Raw genomic sequence first — 27,504 nt, 5'->3', positions numbered from 1 at the left:
TCTGATGCAGATGTCGTAGCTCCGATCTCCCTTATGGTGCTCCCCCCGCCCTCCAACCCACTGGTCTCTTCATCGTCAGTGGACTTTGCCTCCTGGGTCCTGTGGGCTGGAGCTCTCCCACTCTCCGTTGCCCCTGCTTCTTTGCCAGATGATGCTAATGCACACAAGGACAGGATGAGAAAAGGAGAGAGGGTGGGGGAGAAAGAAAGGGCACACAGGGTCAAATACAGCAACAACAACACATATGGCATACACATCACAAACACTCACTGGGACTAGCACTGTGCAGTATGAATCAGAATGACAAACCATTACCTGGGAACAACAGCAGAAAGAAACCCAAACACTACCATCTGCACACCTACTGGGACTCACTAAGCCATGTCTGCCATGGCATGCCAGCTACTTACCAATACCAAATATACATACCACCCTACATTGCTAAGCAGGATTCCACAAGAGTAGCTAGACCGGCATATTGGGGCATCCACTGACTAGAACCTTGCACTCAAACAACATGGCAGGCAACAAAAAAGAATACCACACAGTGTGTACTCACCCCCTTGTGGCTGCTGTGCTGCCCTCAAGCACCCGTCCAACTCAGGATTGGCCACCGTCAGTATGCGGGCCATTACAGGGTCAGGGTCTGAAGGGCACCCCTCCCTCGTTGGGAGGCTTTCCCGAGCTGGGCCTTTGCGGTCTTCCGGGACTAGCGGCCCAGGTCCCCCCACCATTTCCTGCAGTGGGTGCTCTGCTGGCTATGGGCCCCAGGGTCCGCACGTCCTTGGCAATGACACGCCACAACCTTTTCTTCTGATGGGCGTTGACCTGTATAGGGAACACAGACATATGGACACCATGAACTCAACACTCCATTCTGTAACAGAAATGGCATACATACTGCATAGATCTCACATCAAGCCCACACATGATCCCTACCTCTGCATACACATTGCATGCAGCAAGAATACACTCCCCAAATGACAAACTGCCAGCACACGCATACATCTTCATACAACCATCTTGCATCCAACATACCCATAAGGTACTCACCAGTTGGTCTGGAGGCCCATACAACTGTCCATACAAGGGTAGGACCCCATCCACAAGCTTCTCCAACTCCTCCGATGTGAAGGCTGGGGCCCTTTCCTCTGTTGCATGGGCCATCACAGGTTCCAGACACAGGACACAGCAGCACACGCAGCGGAGGTGTTGATCTGTAGAGAGTCAGTAATCAAGTGGAGTGGAACAGAGAATATGGCGATCACGTCTGCGGCAGAGAATACCGTCACCACTGGCATTGATCATCATTGGTTCCTGTGCTCCATAGAGCTCCATGTTAACCAATGAGGAGTTGCACAGCGGTGCAGACCACCTTCCGCAATGACGCCAACCGCTGGTGATGTGCGGTCACTTCCACCTGTCCCTGCATACATGACAGGAGGTTGTCAATTCCTAATGCTGGTACTCATGGCAAACAATGTAATGTGCGTCATAGGTACTGATGGTAAACGCCAAGACAATTTCAGTCTGCTACATACATACATGCTCTGTGTACTGTGATATTGTGTGTCCATACTTCTTGTAGTCACACACATCTCATGTTTCATTTGCGTAGATACCTTCCACTGCGGAGGAGGAGGCACGCACCCATGTACAGATCCCTATTCTACCTGGCTACACTGGAGGAATGCCTCATCATTATGACCTATCATCTGCACAGGGCCACAATTACTGAACTGTGTCAACAATTGGAGCCAGATATGATTCCTGCTATCTGTAGCACTACAGCAATAACCACTGCAGTACAGGTACTGTCAGTGCTCCACTTCCTGGCAAGTGGTTTGTAGCAGTGGGCCAGGTGATAATAAGGACTCGGATGCTTGAGTGGGTGTGAAACCGTGACTTTATTTGTGCTTCTTTTATAGTCTTTTTGTTTTGCCAATAGTATAGGGGTGGTGTGCTTCTTCCCATAGAGTGACTTTTCTCTCTCTTTTCCCAGGTCCCCTCCTGACCGGCGAAGATGTTCTGCAGTACTCCCAGACGTACCGGAAAGAGGAACGAAAATGAAGGTAAGTCAGGGCTATATAGGTTAACAGTTCATAGTCGGAGTAGATAGGAGGGGGAGAGCGAGAGAAAAGAAGGGAGAAAGAGAGAGAGAGAGAGAGAGAGATAGCTCCCGGGTGTGTATGTAGTATTATATAAGCAAGAGTGTGCAAAGTCACCTCCTTGTGCTTCACCCCGTGAATATGTCTTTTGTTTCACGTGCTCTTTAGAGTATTTTTCTTGAAGGAAGTCTTATAGTCTATATACCCTTTCTTTTACTCCTCCTCTTCTCCTCCCGGTTCCCTCCAATCCTCTCTCCTCCCTCCTCCCGTACCGTCCCTCCCCTCTCCCCTCCTGCCGTAACTCTCCCGTTTCCTAAGAATACTGTCCTTGAAAAAGGACAGTACCTTTGTTAGCCACGGGCCTCCTGGGGCATGGCATTATGCGCTTGTATCACTGTTTCTTTCGGTTCCCCGCTGGTCGGCTGCTTCCGTGGGAACAACGCGGTTCCCGTTCCTACTGCCGTCGTCGTCCTCCTTCCTTTCCTCGTCCTTGGTGTCTTTTCCTTTTTTCTCTCGTCCTGTCGTCTCCGCGTCCTCTTCATCTTCCGTGTTCTCCGCGTCCTCCTCACCGTGTAGTCCGTCCTCCATTTTATTTTTGTAGGGAACCCGAATATCCGGGTTCACGAGGGAGGTTCCGGCGTCTCCGTTGCCCCGGGAACAGGGCAAGCCGTCTTTCTCGCCGCGGACGCCGCGCGGCAGACGCCATTCTGAGGCGTCATGAGCCGGGTTCACCGACAACCGGCTACATGGTTCTTTCCAGGTGACTGTGGGCTTGGCTGCAGAAATGTCACAGCCAATGTTTTTGAATGTGCTTGGAAGGGTACTGGCTGCCTTGCTAAAACACATGAGCAGCTACATCTCATTCCCCCAGAGCGAAGATTTGCATACTGTGAAGGCTGGATTCTACACCATGGGACACATACCACATGTGATTGGGGCCATTAACAGGACTCATATTGCCGTGGTCCCTCCCAGGACAAATGTGCACTCTATAAATGTCCAGATCGTGTGCCTTGCTGATTAATACATTTCCCACGTCACTGTAAGGTTTCCTTGTCCTGTGCATGACGCCTATGTGTTGAGCAATAGCAGCGTCCCACATGTGATGGTACGACTACAGATGCACAGAGTGTGGCTCATAGGTGAGTTTGAGGCTTCACCCAATGTGTGTCACTGTTTGCCACCTGAAGTCGTACTCTGTGCCATTGTACATGAGTAATGTGTGTCCCTCACTACTTTCAGGTGACTCCAGCTACCCAAACATGTACTGGCTGTTGACACCAGTGAGGAATCTGAGGACAGGGGCAGAAATTTGGTATAATGAAGCACATGGGCATTCCAGGAGGGTTACTGAATGAATTTTTGGGCTAATGAAAGTCAGTTTCCGGTGCCTCCATGTAACTGATGAATCGATATTCTACCCCTCTATGAAGGTCTGCCAGATAGTGGTGGTGTTGTGTAGGTTCTCATTATCCTAATGAGACTACTGGATCCGGGCAGCAGAATCGCTAATACTGTGTGGGACTGAGTCTGAGTCCACTACAGGTGACACCTAGCAGCCTAATCCAGATTTTGTTCCGGCTAACTAGTAGTATCTGATCTCCACCCTAGAGCAGGGATGATTGGGCAACTGAGCGCATGACACAATTGACTCCTCAGGGAAATCGTGGTCACTCAGATCTCATCAGTTTCTCTCAGTTACATTAGTCTCACCTATGCAAGGACAATCAGAGGCAGAGTATAGTTCAATAAGGTTTTATTGAAGTAACTGCATCTTAGAAAATAAAGCATGTATTGCAATAAATAGGATGATGAAGCATGACAGGATTAAAATTGTGACAAGGAGAGTGAAACATAAAAATAACGCTATCACATTGTCTCTAAATTCGTTAAGAATAGCTCCTACCTAGGCTATGTTAGAGCACATCATGTTAAGCTCTAATTCTGCCCTTCAGGTTCCCCCGGGAAGACATCATCCCTCATACCAGAGCAAGAGGCCTGCAGTCTACATAAGCAGCTGCAGCGAAGCACTCAGCAATCAACATACAGTAGTGGTTATCTGGCTGGAATCTCCCTCTAATGTACATGGGTCAAAGTAGTGCTTTTATAATAAAACAGCTGATGTTCCAAGAAAGGATCCCCACGTAAGAGTGTGTATGTTTCTGTGAACATTAGAGACAAAGCATACCACTTTTGCCCACAACCTATCTTACTGCAGCCTTGGGAAAAGCACAGAGTGAAAGAAATGCAGTGCTGGCCTAGGCAAAGAACAACTAGATAGAGAAAATAAAACAAGATCGCAAATGTGGCCATTGTTAAAATAATAAAAATAAAGCTGAATAGAATATATCTAGGTTAAAGTGCACAGCGGCAGGCCTAGTTTGCTAAAATAACGTGTATAAAACTATAGCTAAAATGCCTACACAACAGTGTCTTGCTGCATGCTGCACAATTTGGCACACAAGACGCCATGTGTCCTACCTGCAGGTGTGACAATGCACCTGTGACAATGCACCTGTGACAGCGGAGGACATTGAAGACAGTGATGAGGAGGAGGAGGATGTGGACATAATATACAGCAGTACTTACACTGACACTCAGGTAAGACTGCACTTCTGTTCATACCTCCATTACAGTTCAGTTCTGTGTGGCTGCTGTGTTGTGCCAAGCACTACCTTTACTTCTCAATTTACTGTCACTTATGCTATCCCTTTTTGCAGATGTTAGTGTGGTCACAACTGTATACTGATGTGATGACTACAGACTGCTTACACACATTTGTTGGACGGATTCACACATTATAGGACATTTGCATAGGATGGTGCAGTTTAAGACACTGCATATTGTTGTATGATAAAACACAGAAACTTCAGTTGCGTTTATTGAAGTGACAAAAAGGATGGGATAGTGCAATAGAATGGGGTGATGGTGGATGTAAACTTCAGTGTAGTGGTGCAGTTGGTTTGTTGCACAGGTCCAGTATCCATGGGGGCAAAGGGAAAGGAGCAATGGCAGTCAAAAGTGAACAAGGTGTCTCAGTGGCACACAAGAGAGAGAGACATTCAGGAGGGGCTCATTTCCTGGTGGTGGTTTGGGTTTTAGCAACAGTCTCTGGTGTCTGTCTAGGTCACAGGTAATGTTTGCAGGGTGTCTTACCTTCTGCAGGGTGAGGGGTGCTGGTGGCCTGTGAGTGATATGGCAGGTTGTCCTGTCAACTAGCTGCAGCAGATGTTATTGGCTGGTGAGTAGACTGGATAGTGGAAGGGGCCCGCTGGTGTGCTGTGTACTCACACATCGTGTTCGCCATGTCACCCAGCACCCCTGCAATGGTGGCCTTGTTGGCATTTATGGCCTGCAACTTTTGCATGACCTCCTGGTGGTATACTCCCTGTAGCTGCTGGTTTTCCTGCAAGATGGTAATCACCTGGCCCTTCCTGTCCTGGGATTGTTGACAGGCCCCCAGGACATGTGTGAGTGCCTCCTGGGCAGTTGGTTCCCTGGGGTGGGCCTCCCCCTGGTGCACAGCTAACCTCACACCTGGCCTTGCCCCCTGTGCCTGTGTTCCATGAACGGTGTGCCCACTCCCACTTACATTTCATCATCTTGCCTGTGTGGTGTTGACTTGGGTCCCTGTACAGGTGGGCACATAAGTGATTGACGTGTCCTGGGGACCGAGGTTTGGGGATGTTGAGTGTCTGTTGTGATGTTAGAATCGGATGGGGAGCCCTGTTGTCAATGGATGTGGGATATGGAAGCCGACTGACCAGTGGTGCCTGATGAGCCATGGAGATCATCCAGATTGGGACATCCAGAGTTGCTGAAGTTGGCTGGGGTGCCTGTGGACATGTGAAAGATTTACTACAGTCATTGTCTGTCAGATATTCAGCATTTATGGCTTTCCCTATGGATGGGTGTTGTCCTCCCACCTTTGGTTAGTGTATGTTGGTGGATTGTGGGATTGGTAATACTACATGCTGCCCATGCATTACTGTTGTGTGTGATTGCAGAGCTGGGAGGGGTGTACTTGCAGTGGTAAGGGAATACAGGGGTACACAATTGAGGGTGGTTATGGGGGTGGTTCACTGTATCTGATGGAGTGAGGTGAAGGAAGTCGGGGAGAGAGGGTGGCATGCAAAGCAGGTATCGGTGGTGTTAGGGTAGTAAGGGTGACTTACCAGTGTCCATCCCTCCAGTGACTCCAGTGAGGCCCTTAGGATAGAATATTACCAAGACTTTCTCCTCCCATGCTTTCAACTGTGGGGGAAGAGGTGGGTGTCCACCGCCAGTCTTCCTGATGGCAACTTGGTGCCTGGAGGCCACTGCATGCATCTTCCCCATAGGTCATTAGACCTCTTGATAATGTCATCCCTTGTGCGTGGATATGTTCCCACTGAGTTCACCCTGTCCACAATCTTCCAGCATAGCTCCATCTTCCTGGCAATGGATATCTGCTGGACCTGTGCACTGAACAGCTGTGGCTCTACCTGACAAATTCCTCCACCATCACCTGCAACTCCTCATCTGTGAAATCCAGATTCTTCTGTGGGGACATGCCTATTGTATGGTGGAAGTAGTATGTGTTTCATGCAGAGTGTGATAGGTGTTGGGGTATGGTGTGTGGTATGAGATGCATGAAAGGTAAATAGGTGGCTGTGGATGTGTGTGCAGTTCTTGTATTATCTTTTGTTGGCAAGGTGTAACAGTATTTTCGTGTTTGCACAGGATTGTGGGTTGTGTGGGTGGGTGTTTTATTGTGTTGTCTTGTATTATCTTTTGCTGGCAAGGTGTAGCAGTATTTTCGTGTTTTCAAAGGATTGTGGGTTGTTTGCATGGTGTGTGTATATGTATCAGGTGTGGGTTTTTCAATCTGGCCAATGTTGGCTTCTGTTGGTATTGGGTGCCCAATTTTACCATGGCGGTGTGAATCATCACTGGCTGACTGCTGTTGAGTGTCCGCTGTGGTGATTCATGGTCCACAATTTGAGGGGTGGTGTATTGGTGGCGTAGCGAGGAGGGTGGTGGGTCAGACAGTTTTGCTCCTCCTTTTGGTCTGGCAGAATTGTTGTTGTGGCTGGTTCCTGTCGGTTTTGTGTTTGTGTGTCATAATCTGGCAGGCAGATTTCCGCCTCAGCGGCAGGCTGTTGGCCACCGTTACCACGGCTGTCTTCAGAGAAGACCGCCAATGTCACAATGACCACCAAAGACACTAAGGTTGAGAGTGTACTGCCTCACCAGGAGCTGGTTTTGTAATAAAATGACAGTACACAAATTCAGATACAGCCATTAAAGTTAATCAGAAGCTAAATCAAAAAAGAAAAGCAATGATAGGCAGTATTAACAAGGATAACATTGGAAAACAGTTGTTAAAAGCAGGTTTTGGATGAAGAAGTAGCACAAAATGAAAGAAGGCGTTTAAATAATTTGAGGAACAAGTCTCAGAATTAATTTGATACTAATATCATCAATGAGGATTTAGATTCAGAAATAGTGGGGGAGAGTCTAGATCAAAGAAAGGCTAGTGAAGATTTAAGGCAAAAGGTTTGAGTGCCAAAAGTTAAGGATGGGTCAAGGGGCATGGCCAGGATTATAGGAATAATGCAGAGGACCACAGTAATTTCAGGTTCGAGCAACCTGAAAACCAATGATGGGATAATGTTGGTTATACAGATCAAGCAGAAAATGAAGAAACCGGTCAGGCATGAATCGGTTTGTGTAAACCAGGCTGAGGAGAAAGAGAGGTCTGGTGCACCTGTCCTGATGTTGTGGGAGAACACAAGAAAATTACAAGATTTTGATGATACCAATATTGAGTGGAATGAATTTGATGGTGGGTTGGGTGATGGATAAAAACCAAGCGGTAGCAAGAGTATAGAGGATGAATGGGAGGATGGTATTGAGTTGGATTCTGAGGATGAAGAGGAAGAGTTGGAGGAACCTGAGTACCACATTGGCAAGAGTTTGAATGTTTCAAAGCTATACTGGCCAAGGGGGAGGGAAAACCCTGGACAACTTGTCTGCACAGAGTTCTGATTTCCAGGAACAAGAACAGACTAGACCTCAACCTACGCAAGACCAACGTGGAAGAAAGAGAAAAGCTGAGAGGGAAAAAGGATATCAAACCCAAGATGACGAACAACAAGGATTGTAAACAGGTGAGGCAGGCTGGTGGAATTGTCGGGCATAGGTGGTGGATAGAAGGTTAAAAAGATTATGGACAAAAGTGTGGCAACAGGGATAGTGGAGAAAGGCGTGGGAATGAAAGAAATTTTAGATGGGCAACAGAACAAACCTATCAATGTAATTTTTAAAAAAGCAACAAAGTGGGTAAAGAAAAACATAGGTGGTCATTCTAACCCTGGTGGTAAAAACCGCCAGGACGAATGACCGCGGTAGCACCGCCAACAGGCTGGCGGTGCACCGCTGGGCATTCTGCCCGCGGCGGTTCAGCCGCGGCCAGAAACGGAAAGTCGCCGGTGTACCGCCGACTTCCCGCTGCCCTTGAGAATCCTCCATGGCGGCGGAGCGCGCTCCGCCGCCATGGGGATTCTGACACCCCCTACCGCCATCCTGTTCCTGGCGGGTCTCCCGCCAGGAACAGGATGGCGGTAGGGGGTGCCGCGGGGCCCCCGTAAGAGGGCCCCAAAAAGAATTTCAGTGTCTGCCTAGCAGACACTGAAATTCGCGACGGGTGCTACTGCACCCGTCTCACTCCAGCAACTCCGCCGGCTCCATTCGGAGCCGGCTTCATCGTTGCTGGGTCTTTCCCGCTGTGCTGGCGGGCGGCCTTTTGGCGGTAACAGCTTGGCGGGCGGCGACCGCCGCCCGCCGCGGTTAGAATCACCGCCATAATGTGAAGATGAAAGGTAGTGAGATGCAAACGACAGGGGAAGAGGGGCCTTCTAGTTCAACGGTCATCAGAAAACTGCCATATACGGGCCTGGCCATGCCTTTGGTTGCCCATTTGTCAACAAAACCCAAAGTATAAAAATTTGAAAGGGAGAATTTATTGATGTCTATAAACTTCTGCACAGGGAAATAAAGGCTAAAGAAGGTTCAAAACAAGAGTAATGGGAGTTAGCTAAGCATCCATGAGTGCTTACAAATATAGATACATGGACATCAGCCTTTCTTATGCATGCAAGAGTATATTGCAAAAATATCCAGATAGATCTCTCTCAATACTTAAATACATGGACATTGTTTGAAAGGCAAACATGGATTTTGAGGGATATGCCTGGCTCCACTGCGATGAGGAGTTCAGAGCTAGATTGCATGTACGCCCGGACAAGCCATGGGGGGGAGGTGGATAATGAGTTTTGGGAGCAATGGATGTACTCCACGTGCCCCCTCAAGTATTGCATACAGTTAGTGGTCTAGCAATCATTATTGGCCCTTTCTTAACGAACCCATTCCTGGTGGGGTGAGGTACTTGAACAAACAATACTCATAATATTAAGGAGCCTGTTGGAGCTTTAATAGAGTTTATTGCTCCAAAAAACCTTGCAAATATAAGCATGAGCGTGCAAAATGCAGAGGAAAACATGCAGTCACACACTGCTTTGCGGAACAGGCACAGAGAGAGGATAGAAGCTTTATGTGCTTGGATAGATTTTTACGCAAATAGGCACAACATCAAGACAATGGAATGGGGATTTAAAAAAATGTTTCAGGTTAGGTTATCAGGGTCCTAGGCAATGTAGGTTTGCAGAAATTTTTACCTCAGCCAGAGCATTCACTCAGGTGATTCGGAGGAAACTACTTACGGACGTGGGGGAAGGAAGGCACCTCCCTTAAGATACTGGCCATTACGGGATCTCATGATTTCCCTGCTTGGGATTGTACCTAAAAGAAACCCAGGCAATATACTGTAGGATGATTCATCATCTACCATGGTCAGAGGGTCAATCTGTGAATGATGTTATTGCCAGAGAGGATGTGATGGTACAGTTTGCTTTTGTGGATGTAGCTATGCAATTGATCAGACAGAGTAGCCAAGGATCCCAATTAGGGAAATGGGATATAAAATCAGCATTTAGGCTCCTTCCAGTTCACCCACTTGATTTCTCATGGTTAGGGATACAATTCGATGGACATATCTATGCAGATAAGTTTTATCAATGGGATGCACAGTTTCTTGAAGATTCTTTGAATGCTTTAGTACCTTTCTACAGTGCTGTTTCAAGGCGAAGAAAAAGTTAGAGGGGATTACTCATTATCTGGATGATTTTCTGTTTGTGGGGATAGATGACTGTGACCAAAGTCATTGGGTTGTACAACAATTTCAAGATTTGGCACAGAAATTGGAAGTTCCATTAGCTTCTGAAAAAAGCAGAAGCCCTTAGCACTACTTTGGTATTTTGAGGAATGGAACTGGAAACTTTAAGTATGGAAGCCATTTAACCTCAAAACAAAATTGAAGAACTTCTCCAGCTAATAGACAAGGCAATTTCAGAGCCAAAATACCAAAGCCAAAGTTGAGGCAAGTTCAAAAGTTGCTGGGTCATCTCAACTTTGTGTGCAAAGTAGTGCATGCAGGTAGATATTTTTGTAGAAAACTTGGTTTTGCTACTGCAGGAGCTAAGCTACCCCACCACAGAATAAGGATATCTGCTGAGGTGAGAGCTGACTTGGAGGTCTAGCGAATGTTCCTAAAAGGTTTTAATGGCATCACCATGCGGTTGGTTGATGAATAATTCCATTGGCAATTTGAAATATTTTCAGTGCAATAATTTTGGGCTGTTTTGGGAGGAAAGATAGTGCTCCGAAAAATGGCCAGCTCACTGGATCCAACAGGGCAGAAACATTGCTTTTTTAAAGTTATTCCCTTTCTAGTGGTGTTAGCCTTCTGGAGAAAAGAATTGGCCCACAAAACAAGTACTTTTCACCTGGATGGACAAAAAGCAAAAGACAAGAAACTATTGAAACTCTTACAATGGTTCATGTTACGCTGCCTAATGTTTAATATTGTCTTTGGAGCTAAACATATTCCAGGAAGGTCTAACTTAATTGCTGATGCCACATCTCATTCACAGAGACTGAAAACAGAGGTATTGAAAGTGGTATGGGAACTGGGCGATTGAGAATCTTCACTTTACTAGAGAATTCTTAAGCACAAAGTACATGAACAGCATGTAGACAGGTGTTAGAAATGGGGTCTCTAGGTGGCAGTGGTTTACCCCCTGTCCAAGTAGGGAACCTCACTCTAGTCAGGGAAAGGGAGTTACACACCTAAAACAACCCCTGCTCACTCCCTTGGTAGCTTGTCATAGCAGTAAGGCTTATCTCAGAGGCAATGTGTTACTAATTTGTACCCACACATACAGTAACACAGTGAAAACACTACAAATGGACACCAACCTGTTTAGAAAAATAGCCAATATTTATCTTAGTAAATCAAGACCAAAATGACAAAAATCCAACATAATCAAACCTACACAAGCAAAGATATGAATCTTTAAAGATGGAATCCCAATAATGGGCTAAGAGAGATAATAGCTCCAACTGGGGATATCACAATGTTGTTTACGGAGTGGTTCCCAACAGTCCAATGCCACTCTCTAGGGAGTGCACTGCAGGTCCTCCTCAAGCATCCAGCTCTTCTCTCTGGCAGAAGGCTCTCAGTCCAGAAGAGTTCTGAAGTTGTGGGTTTAGCAGTCCAATACTTATACTCATTTCTGCCTTTGAAGTAGGCAAACTTCAAAGAAATCTCTTTACGGTGCACAAGTCCCTGCCTCTTTCTGTCCTGGACACAGACACACTCCAGGGGGTTGGAGGCTGCATTGTGTTAGGACAGGCACAGCCCTATTCAGGTGCAAGTGTCAGCTCCTCCTATCAGTCTAGCCCAGGAAGACCCATCAGGATACCCAGGACACACCTCAGCTCCCTTTGTATGGCTGTCTAGAGTGAAGTCACAAACAGCCCAACTGTCAGTCTGACCCAGACGTGTATTCCACAGCCAGACAGAGGTACAGAATGGTTAAGCAAGAAAATGTCTACTTTCTAAAAGTGGTGTTTTCAAACTTGCAATTTAAAATCTAACTCAGAGACTCCAAACTCCATATCTCTGTCTGCTCCTAATGGAAATTACACTAAAGGATATTTTAAGGCAACCCCCATGCTATCCATTGGGAGAGATAGACCTTGCAATAGTGAAAAATGAATTTAGCAGTATCTCACTATCAGGACATGTAAAACACGCTAGTACATGTCCTATCTTTTCAATACACTCCACCCTGCCTATTGGGCTGCTTTGAGCATACTTTAGGGGTGACTTACATGTAGAGAAAGGGAAGGTTTGGGCCTGGTAAGTGGGTGCATTTGCCAGGTTGAACTGGTAGTTTAAAACTGCACACACAGATACTGCATTGGCAGGTCTGAGACATGTTTACATGGCTACTCATGTGGGTGGCACAATAAGTGCTGCAGGCCCACTAGTAACTTTTGATTTACAGGCCCTGGCCAGCTCTAGTGCACTTCACTGGGGACTTACTAGTAACCCATATATGCCAATCATGGCAAACACCAATCACCAATCCAATTTAGATAGAGTGCAGTTGCCCTTTAGCATTGTTCAGCAGTGATAAAGTGCACAGAGCCCTAAAGTCAGAAAAAACAAAGATCAACACAGGATCATAACAGGAGGTCAGAAGCCAAAAAGACAGTGGAAACCACACCAAGAACTGACTGGTCTAACAACAGCTGTGTCTAGATTTCTAAAGAAGTCGAGTGATAAAACATGGGCAAGATTTGGGGGAGCTTCAAAGGAAGGCAGGACGTCATCAAGTTTATTATGATTAATACAGATCAGAATATTTCTCCTACCACAATTGCTGGGAAACTATCAGTAATAAAATTCAATAGGAAATTCTTTTGGGGTTACGAGCCATCTGCAGGAGAAATGGGAAGGAGAAATCTGCAAGGGTGAGAACCTATAACCTTTTAGAGGTTGATTCGGCTGCTAAAAATATTACATGAGTTTTAGTGGTCAGATTTGAAGGGTAGCTTTGAATGCTATGGATATTTTTTATGCATTTTGCATTCCTGAACTCTTGGGTAAAGGTCCCAAACAAGGGATGAGAGCAAAAGATGTACGGAATGAAGGATCATTTATGCCTACACCTAAGTTGCGTATAAAATAACTACCAGTGTCTGACCAGTTAAAGCCTGAAAAAGATTTAAGAGTATAGGAGGCATCAATTCTGTTTTAGAATTTTTACACAGGAATTGAAAAATAATGTCTCACCAAGATTTAACACTAATCAGGAAGGTCTTAGTTGAAATGGGGGAGAAACTAATTTACTTAGGTATCAATTCTTTCAGAATTGGGGTAGCATCAGAGGCAAACAGGTAGGGTTTTTCACTTTAAGAAGTAATTAAATTAAATTAGGCAGATGGTCAATTGCATTCAACAAGCATTACATTAGGGGCATTGAAATACACTCTTAAGTGAACAAGACAATAATTCCCTTTCTTTTGTATTGCAGGTTTTGTAGCAAAACCCATGGATCATGGGACCTTCATTTATAAAAATGGGCCGCTAAACAAGCATCAAATAGTCCTTTTTGGGAAGAATTTGGGTTTTTGCTCAACTCATGTAAAGATTGAATGGTGGGGAAGGAGCAGAATGAAATGGGAAGAATTGTTACTGTGGTACTCATTTCTATTGCTTGGGAGGCATTCTCCAGATGCATTACTGATTCACCTATGGGAAAATGACCTAGTTCAACTTTCCAATTTGGGACTATTGAAAGAAATAAAAAAAGATATACTGTAAATACATTTGGGGTGGTACAGCATTCTGATGTTCAAAGTGAGGATTATTGTGGTCATTATGACCTAGTGGTCCTGGCCCGCCACGCCTGCAGTCGCAGCCAGATCGCCGACAGCGTGGCGGTGCAGAAATACCAAATTATGACATTGCTAGTGAACAGGCTGCATTGCAGCCAGTTCACCACCTGTACCACCAGAGGGGTAGGTCCGCTTGACCGGAGGGTGACCACCTTCAACCCGGCGGTCCGCGTAACACCCCGTGGTATTTTCAGTATCCTTACCGCCAGGGATTCTGTGGCAGCAGCCCCACCCAAAATCCCTGGCGGTAAGGATACTGGTGACAGGAATACTCATTCCTGTCACCACAACAGGACTCCACAAACACCCCCTCCAGGTAGGAGCCCCCGACCCAATCAGAAGCCCCACCCCACAAGCAGCGATGCCCTCTCCCCCGGTCCCCATTCTGAACCCCCACCCCGATCCCAGTTCTGAACCCCCACCCCTGATCCCCGTTCTGAACCCCCGCCCCATCCACACATGCACATACCACACTTACATACGTACACGCACACATCCATGCTCACTCATTCACACACACATGCACCCACGACCACGACACTCCCCAGCCCCTGCATACACGCACACATACTTCACCCACCATCTGCTTACACGCACATATACTCCTCCCACACCCGCATACATGCATTCACACAAACACACAGACACTTGCACACACTTGCACACACATGAACAAAAACACACACAACACCCCACCCCCTCCAATCATACACACACAACCCGATTCACGCACACAACACTCAACACGCTTCTCCCCTGTCGGTTGATCACCTTATCTGGTGGTCACAGTGGTCATCCGGGAGGAAAGGGGGGCCATGGCACTTGCTCCGCCACCAGTGCCTCTCCAACACAACACCGCCACGCCGTTTACAATGTTGTAATACATCGTGCGGTGTTGTGGTGACGTGGTGGTCCACTACACCGCCGACCGTCAGTATGGCTGCTGGCGGCTTCCCCACCAAATAGTGGCAGAGAGCAGCCAGCATCCATAATGTGGTGGTCATGTGGCAGGCGTGACCAGCGATCTACAAAATAGACTGCCAAAGTCAAAATGAGGGCCTCTCTGTTTTTCAGAGAAGAAGGGACATCTTTCTTTTATGGGCAATTAATTATATCTGCTGACTTTGAGGGAAGCTTTGACAGCTTCTCTTTCAAAGCTAATATCACAAAAACATTTTTGGGACATCTGGGCATCAGCCAAAATATACATGTCTTAGAAATACATTTTTTTTAAACTGTAAGGGTGACAGCACAACTGACCCCCTTACCCCAATATCTTTTAACGAACAAACATTTTTCAGGTACCAAAAGTTATGATTAAGGAGTTCGTAATGATTCTTGTACAGATGTTGGTATTATATGCTACTGGGAACAGGAAAAGCTCCTTAACATGTTTTTTTCCTGGGTGGCAGGAAAACTGAAGGATCATGACATGGGATAGAAGAGTTGGGTCAGGACAGGACAGACCTTGGGCAGCGATAACACAGGGGAGAGATGGTTGGGGCTGGCGTGAGGGTGTGGTGAATGAAATGAGAGGTGATTCTTGGGAGAATGTTTGGCTGATTTGTTGGGTTATGAATTGTTTGGGGGTGCTTAAGGGTGGGGGATGATAGTTTTGACATTGTATTAGTGAGGCTGGGGATTTTTGATAATATGCTGGGTTTTATTAAGCTGGAACTATTTCTGTCCTAATAAAGCAGCCTTTTGCTCTTGTAAATATTATTATGGTCTCTATGCCTCATTTTTGCCCATGGGTCCCATGGCGGTGGAGTCCGAAGGACGTCCTCCCAATGGGTTTTTTGGGCTTATAACGCAATCCAGATCCGTGCCATGTCTGTAAGTGGTCACTCGAGTGGGGTGGGAGGAGCTTAGTGGAAAAGTGCATTTTATCTCAAGTGACTGAATTTTGTTACAAGGGATGTCTGTGGTTCAGTCAGGTAGGACAGTGGGAGAGAACATCATTTTGGCCCCTCCCTTCCTTTTTTTGGGGGGGTCATTAATTATCAACTTTGCTCACAATCTTATCAACAATTGTTTCATTCTACGGCATGCTTTCTGGACAGTTGGAATGTTAGCTCAGAGTTATCATTTGTCAGTGGCAGAAAAACTGAAGGATCGCGTAAGGGGATGGAAGAGTTGGGTCAGGACAGGGCGGACTTTGGGCAGAGGGAACCCAGGGCAGAGATGGTTGGGGCAGGCGTGAGTGTACGGTGACATGAGAGGGGATGTTGGGGAAAAGGTATGACTGATTGGTTGGATTATTTAATGTTTGGGGGTGCTGAAGGGTTTGGGGACAATACTGCTAACGATGTAATAGTGAAGCTGAGGACTTTTGATAATATGTTGGATATTATTAAGCGTGGACTGTTTCACCTGTACCAATAAAGTGGCCATTTGCTCTTGTAAGTGTAATATGGTTTCCATGAATCTTTATGGCCTGACAGTGCTGAGAGCCCAGCGAAAGCAGTGAATCATTTGTAAGGCAGGCATCAGGCATGTGCACAATGGTGCTCAGAGCCCTAGGAAGCATTTAAAAGGAAGGACTGGCGAGCAGCAGTCGTGCACACAATGGGGCGGAGAGCCTGGGGAAAGCAGTGAGAAGGAGAGACAGGCAGGCAGGCAGCAGTCATGCTCACGATGGGGAGAGAGCCCAGTGAAAGCAGTGAATCATTCACAAGAGAAAAGCAGGCAGCAGTCATGCACAAGATGGGCCTGAGAGCCTGGGAAAAGCAGTGAGAAGGAGGGACAGGCAGGTAGCACACAATGGGGCTGAGAGCCTGGGGAAAACAGTGAGAAGGAGGGACAGGCAGGCAGCAGGCATGCACACAACGGGGATGAGAGCCCAGGAAAAGCAGTGAGGATGAGGGTCAGGCAGCCAGCAGGCTTGCACACAACAGGGCTGAGGTCCCAGGAAAGGCAGTGAGATAGTAGGCACACACACAACAGGCCTAAGAGCCCACGGAAAGCAGTAAGAGGGAGGGACAAACAGGCAGCATGCAGGCACACATTGGGGCTAAGAGTTCAGGGAAAGCAGTGAGATGGAGGGAGATGCAGGCACTTACACAACGGGGCAGAGAGCCTGGGGAAAGCAGTGAGAAGGAGGGACAGGCAGGCAGCAGATACTCAAAGAACAGGGCTAAGAGTCTGGGGAAAGCAGTGACAAGTAGGGAGAAGAAGGCAGCAAGCACAGACACAATGGATTTGAGAGCCAGGGGAAAGCATGGAGAAGGAAGGAAAGGCAGGGAGCGGGCACACAAAAAACTAGGGAGTGAGCAAGCAGTCAGAATGAGAGAAAGGCAAGTAACAGGCAGCACAAAATGGGACAGTGAGCAAGAACAAAGCAGTGAGGAGGAGGAAAAGTCAGGGAGCAGGCATGCACAAAATGGGGCTGAGAGCAAGGAGAAAGCAGTGAGAAGGCAGTATAGGCAGGCAACAGACATGCACACAATGGGGCTGAGAGCCTAGGAAAGTAGTGAGAAGGAAGGCCAGGAAGGTAGCAGGCATGCGCAAATCTGGGCTGAGAGCCTGAGGAAAGCAGTGAGAGGGAGGTAAAGGCAGGGAGGAAACATGCAAAAAAATGGGTGGAGGGAAGGAAGGAGAAAGCGGTGAGAACAAGAGAAAGGCAAGCAACAGGCAGCACAAAATGGGGCTGCAACCAAGAGGAAAGCAGTGAGAAGAAGGGAAAGGCAAGCAGCCGGCATGCACAAAACAGGGCTGAGAGCTAGGAGAAAGCAGTGAGAAGGAGGAAACATGAGCAGCATCCATGCACAAATTGGGGCTGAGAGGAAGGAGAAATCAGTGAGAACAAGTGAAAGGCAAGCAGCAGGCATGCAGAAAATGGGGCTAGGAGAAAATAAAAAACAGTGAGAAGGATAGAAGCCAAGCAGCAGGTGCACAAAAAAACACTGGGTGGGCGCAAGGAGAAAGCAATGAGATCTAGTGAAAGGCAAGCATTTTTTGTGTGCCTTCTCCTTGCTTTTCCTTCGAAGGTTGTACAAGGGTTGTAGTTGGATGCTTGCACGGCGTTGCATGCAAATCTCAAATGATATCACTGAAGACAATATCTACCTACATACGCTCACACACCAATGGAAACCTCTCATACACCCACTCACACCCTCACTCAACTACTCACATACCCATTCACACACCCATACAACTACACACTAAATCACTCACTCAATGTACAATTCACTCAGACACCCATTCGCTTGCTCATATAGCCAGTCACACAACCACTCACTTTTCCATGCAATTACGTACACACTGACTTATACACCCATAAAGACATTCAGACAGCTACACAGTCACCCACACAGCTAATACAATCTCCACATATTCTTGTATACAGCCACTGACTGAACCACTCACACACCGATATATCCACTCGTACACCCACTTATTCAGCAATACAGCAACACAGACTAATGCAATCTTCACTAATTCTCGTATACAGCCACTGACTGAGCCACTCACACATCCATGCACCCAATCATACACCCACTGACTCAGCAATGCAGCAACACAGGCACCCAGTCAGACAGACACACAGCCACCCAGGCAATGATTCACTCACCCATACAACTACTTGTACACCCACTCACTCACCTGTATAACAAATAACACACAGTTACTCACACACACTCACAGATACTAACACATACACTCACTCTCCTATACAGTCACTGATACAAATACACACTCATCCTTACATTTACTAAAACACTCAATCATGCATACAGTTACTGACACACCCACTAACTCTCCCATTCAGATACTGACACAGCCTCTAACACACTTAAAGAGCCACTCACACAGCTACTCACTTACCACTACAACTACTGGGAAGACCACTCAACTACCTATAAAACTACTCACACATCCATTTGTTTACCCATACAGATACACAGAATGTCAGGAGATTACCCATTAAATCAAACTTCCACAGGAGCAGATGCCTTTTACCCATCTCCCTCCAACAGATGCGTGCTCAGATTTTACTGATTCTCTGAACCCTGCATCCGCTAGGGGAAAAGGGGAATGGGAATAGAAAAAGAGAGATCGCCTCCAGATCCAGTTCCAGCCTGTGTTTCCCACTTGAAGATAGGATATTTAGTGTGTGCTTCTATAACCTACACCTTTCTTCTTATTGGGATTTCTTTAAAGGGAGGACCTGCAGTCTGGTGATAAGAGCACAGGTAAGTACATTCCTACTGAGCATTCAACTGTTCAGCCATTCACATTCACCCAATCCTATTGTTCTCCTAACCTGAATCTTTTGAGAGACTAGCCTCTCTCTAAGAGAACAATGTTAATTTAATATCTTCTTTTCTCCAGGAGTCAGAGGTATCCAAGGTTCTCTGGAGAACAGTTCAAAGGTTCACTAATATACAATTTGCTATTGCCTTTTACAGGAAACAAAAACTCCTTCTCAAGGTTCAGTTATCTCTATCACATTCTCTAGGAATTAGTCTGAGCACTGAGGTTTGTCTCCAAGACTTGAAGTCTACAAGGTGAAGAGTTTTTGAATATATATGTACATATATATATATTGCAAGTCTGGAAATCAGACAAAAGGATTCCTTACTGCAGTTGCTTGAAGTTCTGTTAAGCCAAAACGAAGTCCCCTCAGGAAACCGATAGCCAGTTGTTAGAAGAAGGAAGAAATTCAGCTTCTCCAGAAGGGAAAAAGTAGCTGGTGTTCACACCATAACAAGAAAAATAATTAATTACTCAAAACTGGAAGAATTCTCTATGAAACGAAGTGCTTCAGGGACACTGCTCATTCTCCTCAGGATGACAGTTGAATTGTACAGCTCCCAGTGAGAAACAGCTGGAGGGAAGCTTCAGCATGAGACTAAGGTAGAAACAGTAGAGCGCTGACCTCACAAGGATTTGCGGCCACCATCTTGAGAGGTAGTTAAACCTGAAGTAGCTAGTTCTAAGAACAGCCTCTGCAAGAGCCACTAAGAGTGAGGACGATGCTGCAACCAACATGGGTAAAAGAAAAAGGGGAATCGTTTTTGCTGAGGGAAGAACTTAACAACACTGGCAGTAGTTTTCCTGACACAGAAGCCCACTCACTCAGTAAAACAGTTACTGACACATCCTGTCAGCAATCTGTACAGCCACTCACCCAACCCTTCATATACAAATGCAGAAACACACATATCCACTCAGATGACATACATTACAAATACTATCACTGATTAGTAGCTCTGGAAGAGTACTAATTTTCCTTATTTACAACCTTAGTATGTAGCATTTTTTACACATTTACACAGAATGGATGATGTCATCAGTGATGTCATGAGTGATGAAATAAGTGTTGTTACTGACCATGTCATGAGTGATGTAATATGTGAGGTCACAACAAGTACATTGGGGGGTGTAAATTATAGTCAGGGTTGGTAAGTATAACTGCTGAATTTCTATGGTTTTGTGTGAGTAAATACCGTAGCTAAGTATAACAACCCTGTAATCTTTGTTTTTTTTCAGTGAACATATGTGTGTGTATATATATATATATATATATATATATATATATATATATATATATATATATCTACATACTGTACATGTATATGGCACTTTAAGAATGTTTGCAATATTGTAGGGTAAGTGTGAAAGTGCAAGGCATTACATGGGAACGCTGAATATTTCTAAAAAAATCCTGTAATGTGGGGTTCTTAGCAATATTCAAGTAGCACTCCAAGAACTATAATTGAATACACATGCATGAGTCACTTTATGAGCTAATAGTTGCAAATCTCAGTGAATTTACAGAACTATAACTGTATATCTTTGCACGAGTCATTGTACTTGGAATAAATGGAATTGTAGTTGAGTCCCACCAAATATATGGAGTTGGTAACAGGATTACTGAGGTTCACATAAGTATGAAAACAGAAGAGTGGCAGGTCTTCTATAAGCTTGGCTACGTCAAAGACATCTTCATAACTGAGGTCTGAAATATGATCAATATAACAACAATATGCAAAAGTATTGTGTAGAAAAGTCAAGAGAATGTGCTTGGAAATGCTTAGAGGTGTACAAATGTTAGTTGTGAAAATATGAATTACTCATTTGAACTGGGAAGGTAAAGAAAAATACAGTTTCACCATTACAATGAAAAAGGTGAAAATCACTGCTTTATGCTCAGAAATGTTGTCTCTGTTCATGAAAGGGTGGGGCTTTGGCTTTGTCTTAAGATTGCATTTGCTCTATGGTGGTGATCATGGCCAGTTGAAGGCTACAGCCAAAATGCGTCACTGTGTTTGGGGGATAACATGAATTGCACTATGCGGAGCAAGGAAAAATAATGCAGATGAATTGCACCTGACTGTGCTGTGTCTCTGACTCTGTGGTGTTCCTTGGAGAGCAAACAGTTATATAGAAATATATCTATATATCTCTCTCTCTCTTTATATATATATATATATATGACTTTATCTATATATAAAAATTACAGAGTGGCTGAGATATTAATTCCTCAGATTTTTGCTTAATGATAACTTTGTCACCATTTGACAAATCTCCACAAAACTTTGCAGGCCTAATCCTTTTATTACATTGACTGATGATGCAAAGATTTATGCCGACTAGTTAGGAGGGTGTAAACAAAAAAGCGGGGTCCCAAGACATGTTTTTTCCACCAAGGCATTTTCCATAGGTTTTTAGACAGATGTAGCACCATAATGGCCAGTTGGAGTTTCTTAAAAATTGGCAGGATTATAGATCATGAATTGAAAATAGCCCGTTATGTTTTATAAATTGGTTCTGCAGTTTAACATTTAAAAGGGACAAAAAACGAAGTGATATATCTGGGCATGGTATACTGCTGTACTTCCACGGTATTCTGTGGTACATGGCGATAACCAAGTAGTATATGATTGGCTAATGAAAGCCCGTACAAAGTAAAAGGCAGCCATAGCGGAGTGCTGCAGTACTGCCTAGGAAAAAAGACAATTGTAACAAGCAATAAAACAATAATAAACAACAATACAAATTATTGTTTGTAAGAAATCCTTTTTTTCTAATTTAATTTTGTACTGTGGTACTTCCAAGATAATACAGCAGTTCTGCATTATCTTTTAAAATCAATATCTAGAAAAATTAAAATGTGATCCCCTACAGACTCACAATCTTGTAAAGTTCATCATGTCTTCCTTTAGATAAAAGAATATAGTAATAAAGTATATCTAACATGCAAACCTATAACACTGCTGTTTTGCTGCTTCGTCTGTCTAAAAAGTCAATGGAAAATGTGAAAAACGCTTCATGACGCATACTCTACTCCACTGTATGAACACCGCTCCACTCTATGACATGCCACTACACTCTATGCCACTCCACTCTGCACTACTCCACTCTACACCAGTCCAATCTATAGTATTCTACTCTAAGCCACTCTATGTCACTTCACTCTACGCTATTCCACTCCATGCCCTTGCCATGTACACCACTGCACACTTTGCCACTCAACTCTATGCTGTTGCACTCTATGCCACTCCACTGTATGCAACTACCCTGTATGTCACTACACTCTATGCTACTCCACTCTATGCCAATTCACTATTTGCTATTCCACTCTACAACACTTCACTCTATACACCTCCACTGTAAGACCTTCTATGGCACAACACTCCACTCTACTCTACGACACTCCCCTCCACTCTACAGTACTTCATTCTATGCCACTCTACTATGTGCTATTCTACTCTACTCCACTCCACTTTACACTGTCCACTATATGCCACCCATTCTATGCAATCTATTCTACTTTGTACTGCTCTATTCTATGCCATTGCACTCTATGCCTCTGTACTCTACACAACTGCACTGTACACCACTCTACTCTATGCCCCACTACACTCGCACCACTCTACTATACTGAACACCACTGCAGTCTACACAGCTGCAAGCTATGCCACGGTGCTCTACTCTGCACCACTATGCTGTATGTCATTGAGCTGTATGCCACTGCACTGTCTGCCACTGCTCTCTGCTCTGCATCACTTTATGCCACTGCACTTTATGGTAAACTACTCTACTCTGTACCACTCTACTGTAAGCCACTGTACTCTCCACCACTGTATTCTATGTTAGTGTGCTCTTATTTGCACCACTGCACTCTGTGCCCTTCTACTCTACTCTGCACTACTGCACTCTGTTCCCCTGCCCTCTATGCCACTGCACATGATATGACTTCAGTATACAGCACTCTACTCTGCACCACACTACACTAAGCCACTGCAATGTATGCCACCGCACTCTATGCTATTAAACTCTACTCTATGCCAATGCACTCCGTGCCACTCTGCTCTATTTTGGACCAATGTACTCTATGCCACTGCACCTATTTTCACTGCACTCTTCAATTCTGCTCTGTACACCACTCTACTCTATGCCACTGTACAGTATACCATTCTACTTTACTCAACACCACTGCAATCTACACCACTGTACTCTAAACTTCTCTACTGTACTCTACACCACTGTACTGTACTCCATGCACACTGTTGGCCATTGCACTCTAAGTCACTGGACTGTGAGACACTCTACACTGCACCACTGTACCCCAGTGCACTCAATGCCACTTTACTGTACTTGGCAGGACTCAACATCAATACAGTCTACACTACTGTACTTTATGGCACTCTAATCTACTGTATACCACTCTACTCAATGCGCCTGAAGTCCACACCACTGCACTCAACTCTATGCCACTACACTCTATGCCACTGCACTCTATGCCACTCAATGACACTGCACTCTACTCTGCTCTGCACCACTCTAATATACGCTACTGCACTCTACAGCACTCCAAGCCCTCATGCTTCTGTACTCCACTCTGTTCTACTCTACTATGCACCAATGCTCTATATGCCATTCTACTCTATGACACTCTACTTTGTACAAGTCTACTGTACCCCACTTCACTCTACTCCACTTCTCTCTACCCCACTTGACTCTGTGGTACTCTTGTCTATGACACCTTACTCTGTGACACTGCACTTTACACAATTTAACAGTATGCCACTCTACTGTACTTCACTCAAAGCCACTCTATTTCACTCCACTCTATGTGACTGTATTCCACTTTACTCTTCTTTGCACCACCCTAATGTGTGCCACTGCACTCTGCATCACTGTACTTTACTCTACACCACTCTACTGTACCCCACTTCATTCCACACCACTCTACTGTATGTCAATTTACTGTATGCCTCTCAACTGTAGCCCACTTTACTCTACTCCTCTTCATTTTATTCCACCTACCTGTACACCAATCTACTCTATGACACTCAATTGTACACCAGTGTACTCTACACCACTTTTCTGCCACTTGCTTCACTGTATGCACTGTACTCTACAACACTCTATTCTATTCTACTCTACTCTATGCCATTGTATTCTGTATCACTACACTGCATGTCACTCCAAGCAGCAGTACTCCACTCCATTCTAAAGCAGTCTTCTCCACTGTACTCTAATCCACTCTACACCATTGCACTCTATGCCACTGCACTCTTCTGTGCACCACTTCACTTTATGCCACTCAACTGAACGCCACTCTATTCTACTCCACTCTGCACTTCATGCTACCCCACTTCACTCTATGCACTCTACTCTTCTATGCACCACTTTACTACACACCACTGCACCACTCTACTCTAAGGTACTTGGTTCTATGCCACTCTACTGTGCACCACTCTACTCTACTCCACTTCAATTTACCACACTACTGTATGCCAGTCTACTCTACCTGACTTCACTCTACACCACTTCCCTTAATGCTATTCTATGCTATGCCACTGTACTTTATGCCATGCTGCTGTACACCACTCTACTGTATGCCCCTGTATGCCACTGTACTGTACTATCCACCAGTACACTGTACACTCTATCCCCCTCTACTTTACACCACTCCACTGTACCCCACTGTAATGTATGCCACTCAAAGCCACCCCACTTCACTCTAAGGGGCTGAATTAAGAGTGCCTAGCACCTCCTTGTGCCACATTAGTGTAATTTTCTTTTATGATAGTGTGGCCCAACAAGACCAAAATCACTGCATCAAATTTACAAAGTGGCGCAATGCATGTATTGTGCCACTTTGTCACCCTTTGCACTACATTATGCCTGCACCACAGATAGGGGGTCATTCTGACCTCGGCGGTAAAAGGCCCTTACCGCCGGTCAGAAGTCCGCCATTCTACCGCCGCGGCCGCGGTAAACCGCCACGGTCATTCTGACCACCAACTGTGAAACCGTCAAAAATCCGACATCCAAGGAAGGCCGCCACATCAGCGCGCCGCGGAAAACTGGAGATGACCAAACCTCCACCGTCACGCCAACACAAACACGCCCATGCCATTCTGACCCACGAATCCACGCGGCGGTCTTTCAACCGCGGTATTCCATTGGCGGTACACACCGCCGCGCTCAAAATACACACACAGCTCCAAAACACTGCCACATTGGACATTTTGAAATACGCACACCTGAGACACATACAAACAACACTCCCACACATCCAATCAACTATAAAACACACACCCACATCACCCACAAACCCCCACTAGTTGGAAATCGGAGCGAAGGCGAGAGCGAGAGAGATAGAGATAGAGAGAGCGAGCACAGCAATAGAAAACCCCAACACACACAGGAACCCAACTTCATCACCCACACCACATCTACGCACACATCACCACATATCACCACGCACATCACCACAAACACCACCCCACACTTCATCCACACCACCCCATGGCACCCCAAAGACACCCAAGGTTTTCGGACCAAGAACTCCGGGTCATGGTGGAGGAAATCATGAGGGTTGAGCCCCAGCTCTTTGGCACACAGGTGCAGCACACCACCATAGCAAGGAAGGCTGAGCTATGGCAAAGGATCGTAGACAGGGTCAACGCTGTGGGACAGCATCCCAGAAATCGGGAAGATATCAGAAAGCGATGGAACGACCTACGGGGGAAGGTGCGCTCGATGATCTCCAGGCACAACATCGCTGTGCAGAAGACTGGCGGCGGACCCCCACCCACTCCACCCCAATTCACGGCATGGGAGCAAGAGGTGGTAAACATCCTGCATCCTGATGGCCTCGCTGGAGTACACGGAGGAATGGACTCTGGTAAGTCGAATCTCAACTACTTCACCCCCCCCAACCACCAGCATGCCAACCCCCCCCTCACTCCCAATATCACCCCCAGCACATAACCTCCCTGCCAATGTCTCACCAGCACAACCCACCCTAAACAACACCAACCCCTGAATGCCAACACAAACCATAGACAGCCACCACCAAAGCATGACCATTGCACATACCCATACACCCCCCCCCAAACCCTCACAACACCTCCCACAAGGGAATGCCAGCACTGGGGGACAATGGCACTCAAAATGCACGCCATGGCACACACAGAAACAATAACCATACTCCTTTACCCCTGCAGGGCCCGAACGCCAACACACCGCCACGGAGGGTCCATATTTGTCCATCCCACCCCCAGAACAGGCCCCCAACGAGGACAGCAGCTCTGTCGACCTAGAACCTGACGACCAGCCCGGACCATCGGGGACCTCTGGACAGTCGGTTCCCCACACACAGACACAGGCCACAGCAGACCCAAACCCCTCTGGGAACACCAGCACAGCTCCTACCCAGCGGGCCCATGCCTCTGTCTCGCGGACGCGTCAATCAGCGGTGTGTCCGCCACTACAGGGCACCCAGGCTGACCCAACACCCCAACAACAACAGGGACCTGGGGGCAGTGGTAGTGGGCACACCGTCCAGGGGACAGAGGCCCGGGGAAACAGGGCAACTGGGAGGGCTGCTGTGCGACAGGGGGGGGAGGACAGGCCCAGGGAACCGACTCTCCAAGAGGCCCTCACCACCATCATGGGAGCATATCATCACTCCCAGGAGACGATGGCGACGGTACTGGCCAGGTTCACCGAGATCCAGGCACAGCAGGAGGAACGGTACATGGGGTTCAGCAATGAACTCCGGGACATCGCTACCGCTATGGGGACCATAGTCCAGGCCCTCAACCGGATAGAAACCACATTGCGGGACCATGTGGCACAGCAAAGGGCCCCTGTCACTAGCCAGGAACAGCCTACCACCTCCGCCGGCGCTAGTGGTCAGGAGGCCCCCACAGAACGACGGGCCACCAGAACCCCACCTCCTGCTGAAGAACAACCACCCCGCAAGAGGAACCTGAGATCTCAAAGGAAGACAGAGTAGGATGCCAAGACCCCGCCAGCCTAATATCCCCCCGGATGTCATTCCACTGTCCCACAGTGTCACCCTGTCCAACCTTGAACTGCCCCTGCTCCATCCTTCCACAGCCATATGAACAATGCACCTGTGCGACCGAGAACTGGACTCTGCCATGGACATAACTCCACCCTCACCCATCACCGTTTTAATATCATGTACCAATATATAGCACTAAAAATAAATCACTCATTGCACATAAATCATTCTGGAGTCAGCCTGTATTAATTACAAATGTATAACACATTA

Source organism: Pleurodeles waltl, chromosome 5 (genome assembly GCF_031143425.1).
Source record: "Pleurodeles waltl isolate 20211129_DDA chromosome 5, aPleWal1.hap1.20221129, whole genome shotgun sequence".
Classification (NCBI taxonomy): domain Eukaryota; kingdom Metazoa; phylum Chordata; class Amphibia; order Caudata; family Salamandridae; genus Pleurodeles; species Pleurodeles waltl.
Note: the sequence above shows the minus strand (reverse complement) of the source record.